Source organism: Gossypium arboreum, chromosome 12, assembly GCF_025698485.1.
Source record: "Gossypium arboreum isolate Shixiya-1 chromosome 12, ASM2569848v2, whole genome shotgun sequence".
In the NCBI taxonomy this organism is placed as follows: Eukaryota; Viridiplantae; Streptophyta; class Magnoliopsida; order Malvales; family Malvaceae; genus Gossypium; species Gossypium arboreum.
Genome location: NC_069081.1, coordinates 106,795,559 through 106,800,445, shown reverse-complemented (window position 1 = coordinate 106,800,445; position 4,887 = coordinate 106,795,559). Strand labels below are relative to the sequence as shown.

The 4,887-nt window shown below is 29.9% G+C and overlaps 1 long non-coding RNA gene across 1 annotated transcript; it reads right to left on the bottom strand.

Moving 5' to 3' along the window:
- Nucleotides 1-3,135: 3,135 nt before the first annotated feature.
- Nucleotides 3,136-3,994, bottom strand: LOC108479005 (uncharacterized). The gene is made up of 2 exons (XR_001870380.2): nucleotides 3,800-3,994; nucleotides 3,136-3,393 (listed from the first exon to the last, which is right to left on the bottom strand). It is a non-coding gene; the product is annotated as an uncharacterized LOC108479005 (long non-coding RNA).
- Between the last annotated feature and the right edge of the window lie 893 nt (nucleotides 3,995-4,887).

Sequence of the window (4,887 nt, the reverse complement as noted above, 5' to 3'; positions counted from 1 at the left end):
TTCTTTTCCGACAACAATTGATTTTATAAGCTTCTTAAAATAAACTAGTAATGGTTCGTGCGTAGATGAGTGGTTAAATGACCATGGAGACTAGGGACCTAAGCTCAACTCTCTTTAGGAACAGTAGGTTTCTTTTCTCTATTTGACAAAAAATCTCAAATGGCTAACGCTTAAAGAAGCTAAAAAAGTTTTTATCTTGTGGGCGAATTTTAGACGGTATTTTTTTATCGTGATGATAATATGTTATGAAATAAATAATGAAGAGAGAATAAGAAATAGGAGAGCAAAAGAGAACGAATTTTTATTGATCAATAGTTTGTTTACAATGCTTCTCCAAAGTCTATAGTTATAAATGTAAGAAATATAAATAGAATATGAATATTAGAGTTCTAAAGTACACTAAGCTTATCTTGATCTTGATAGACATCCACTTAATAATAAAATATTTATAACAAATGTAACCTAATACATATTTATCCCCAAAATAATTTTAATGACACGTGGTTAAAAATTAATCATTCGCAATCATTTCTTTTATCAAATATTAAGGTAAATGATGAGGGTAACACGATTTATACCCATACCAAATGAGTGTTTGACAAATGTTTAAACAACCGCTCCATAAAAATTATCTCATGCATTTAGATAACTTGTATTTAACTTTACAAATATATATTATATGCATTCATTTAACTTCTAAGTTTATAAATTTAGAATCAAAATGAATTACTATGTAAGATATATTTATGAAGTATGCAATATATGATATACCGACACAAACACACAATTTAATTTTCTAAATTGAACTAACATAATAAATAATGCAAAATATAAAATAAATTAAAATACAATATATAAAACTAAAAATAATAACTATAACATAATAATTACAATCCAATATTACATAATACTTGCTTACTCTTAAAAATGCTTGAAGCAATGAAATTAAAAATAAAAATTTTTGTGGGCAGCATCAACTTTCATAATGAGCCTACAGAATATGAAGAATTAATTATTGGGCTCACTCCGATAAATATATTGAGAAATAAAAAAAAAATAATAACATACATGAGCAGTAATTAAATTCCTTGTTTGAAATCTGGTTGAGCAGTGTTAATGTAATCTTCTCCCCTAGTTTGTAACATATATAACAAAATAATTTTTTATAATAAAACTTTTAACTTAAAAAGAAAGAATGAAAAACTTTATCAGTTAATTCCCTTTTCAATCATATTTCCCCAAACTGCTTAGCTGCTTAATCAAACACCCTCAAATCAAAATTCCGAAATTCTATTGGTTTAGGAGATGACTTTTAGTTAAGGTATAGATATCCTACTAGTAGGTGCCATCTTAGTAGTTTCGTCTACGAAATCTAAAATATTTATTAACATTTACATTAGCCTTTCGAGATCATCAATAGTATTAAAGCATAATTAGTTACAACAAGTATATCATTGGTTAATTTCAACTAATAATCATTGTATCATTAGGAAGTACTTATCTAAATAAACATCAATTACTGATTGAGTTTTAATTTAATTGGTATAAATATAGTTGTCAATGCAAGAAGATGTGGGTTTGAGTGCATTAAAACGAGTTATCTTTCTATTTATAAGTTGAAGAAGGACTATGAATAATTCTAGACATTATATTAAAAAGAATAGATATAATTAAAATCTATAATAATATTATTTAAAAATAATAATAAACCTCAATTAACTCCAATCCCAAGCAAAATAAATCATTATTGTCCAAATACATATTGTTATGAAAATATTATATTTATAAGTAAAATTGCAACTCTGATAAGATAACTTTGATACATAATAAGCCAGTAGCACAGTATTATCTTATACAAAGTTCTTGAAAAGTCAGATTAACATGCATGTGACTCTGAACTTACTATTATTTTAGTTAGTGCAACCTTCATTCTTGAAAGGCCGAAGAGGCCCAGACCGACACCCAAAGGAAACAATTAAAATACCCAACTTCCGTATGACCGAGTCAAGCCCCTTGGGCCCTTAGAACTCACAAAAACAAAATGGAGTAAAGCCCACTCAAACAGAAATGTCTAGTTCCTAGCTGATGATGGACAGAGTCCAAACCACAAAACAACCAATACTCACCATCTCTCCATCCATTTACGTGTGAATTGTAATATTATTAATTCCTTTTTTAATAACATTAAGTGGTGATTGGATATTCTAAAAGTAATTTTAAATCTATAATTAAAATTATAGAAAAGTTTTAAAAGTTTTAGAATTCAAAATATATATGAAAATAGGAATTTATAAAAATTATAAAATTAATCAAAAATGTTGAAAGTTATAGAATATATAAAATTATTTTAAAATATATATAAAATCATAAAAAGTTAAAAGTTAAAAACTTATTTTAATTTTTTGAAATGAAGAAAATGTAAAAGGATATTGAAAATTGCATAATCATAATTAACTTTGAACAAATGGACACCTAAGTTCATCTCATCAAAATTTAAAAATTCTTTAAGGTGAGAGTTTATTTGAAATTATTATTTTATGAAATTATAAAAATATATAATTATTTAAAAACTACGTCTAAAATTAACCTAGATAAATTATTATTTAAACTTGGATGAACTTGAATGTTCATTTGTCCAAGTTCGTTATAAACATGCATTCATAGAAAACTTTTAATTTTTTATATAATCCTTTCTTTAGAAAAGCATGTGATTATGTGACACTATCTTAAAATGCCATATTATCACCACTTAAATGATGTTAAAAAAAGGGGGGGTTAAATTGTTATTACAACCATTTCTTACAACTCCTCTATCCGTGATTAATGTTGGATCATTCTTTCATTACTTACTAGGAGATGGACATGCCTATAACGACTATTTTGTACACTTATGGTCATGAAAGTGATGAGATCACAAGCTTTAATCCTTCACCACTAGGATTCTTTGCAAGAAGGGGTATTGATACGAGCCTAATTCTATGTATGGGCTAGAATTGTAAATATGGTCATTAAAGGCAATATTGGGTTAACATTGTAAAGTCATTTAGAAAACCCGACCTTTTTCCAAAATCAGAAAAGATCAATTTTGAATCGAAATTATGAATTTAGCTATTCTTGAATGAGCCTTGGGTTGAGTTGTGAGTCAAGTAGTAAATATTTAGTGTATTTATTTTGTTTTAATTTGTACAAGCCCAATATTGCCCGGGCCCATAAACAAATATAACAGCCCAATATACCCAAGCCCAAAACTAAACCTTAGCCCAACTAGTCCTAAAACTTCTCAGCTAACAAACCCTAGCCCCCAAGTTCAATCGCCCATACTGTCTGCCATGCCCCATACCCTCTGCTCGGCCACCACGCCTCTGTCATTGCCCTCCACGCCTCTGACCACACCTGCAAAAGAAAAGACAGAAAATCGAAACAAGACACAAACAGTGGTAGAGACAAAGAAAAACAATATTTTTCTACTATTGTAATCGGCTATAAAGCCGAGAAGAAATCAAAACGAAAAAGGGGGGAGGATTTTTGATATTTCAAAGGAGGGAAAAACAGATTGTATTTTGGATGAGGGATTTGAGGGGAAACAGATTGTATTTTGGAGGGGAGAATCGATTGTATTTCGGGGGGGTTTTAGAGATACTACATACTCATATTGAATAAGAGAGTTCAAAAGCAATTTTTTGGAGAAGGTGATTTTCGATTTAAATCTCTGTATACTTTTTTTTTTGGTTCTTCATTCTTTTGGGTTCATCGTTTTTATGTTTGAAAGCAAATAAAAAGAGAAGAAATAAGTTCTTACCTGGAAAATACACCATAAATCTCCTTTTTGCTTTGTTTGAATCGAAGCCAAGAAGAGATTTCAAGGCTGAAAAATCATTCCCCAAGCTTGAATGTGTAGCTTAGTGTTTGGGAGGGGAGAGAATCGGCAGAATAAGGGGAAAGTATAAGGTATTAGGTTTTTTGCCTTAATTGCTGTGGCTTGAAGAAATGGCCAATTGCCATTCAATTTCCTGCCATTTTGAAATAAATTGAAACAGCGGTGGTTAAGGGTGGGGACCACGTGTTGACCCATGCCATGACCCAATTGTGCATTTGTATGTCAAATGGGAAATTTCCATGATTAATCCCTCACTTTTTGCACCACATTTCAGCAGACCCCCATTGGCATCCATGTGTTTTATTTTAATTTTTCCCCAAAATTTGTACACGTTTCATTTAGTCCACTCCAAGGTGCGGCGTTTTGGGACTGGATTATTTTCATCCTTGTCCTATACATTTATATACTTTGCACTTTTTATTTTTTAATTTTTTTAAAACTATCTTATCTGTAAATTATTCCTTTTATTTTAGGTTTAATTTTAATCTAGTCTTTTATTTGTATAATCTGCTTGTGACAGCCCTAATTTGGCCCTAGTCGCAAAGTGGTTTCGAGACCACAAAACCGAGTCATAAAAATAATTAACCGTTATAATCTATGCTTACTGTATGTGTACATGCACGTGTGAAAGTTTCATGTTTTAATTTGGTCAATTGTATGTGAAATTATTAAATAGGACTTATGTGAGAAAATTCGAAATGTGATAGGTTAATCTTAAGTGGCCTATTAATGCATGTGACAAAGAGGATGGACTTGCATGTCAAATATTTATTTTATTTAGGTAGTGGCCGGCAATGATGATATGTTATATGGAATATATGTATTATTTAATTATAATGGCTTTATAATTTTAATTTAGTAATGAATTAATAAAAAGAAAATGGGTGATGAAAACAAAGCTTCACCTTTGTTCTTACGGGCGAAATGTAAGAGAGGAAAGGGAGAAAACTTCATTCGGTTACCATAGGCTTAAATCAAGCTCAAGAGCAAAGATGGTCGAAGTTGGATAG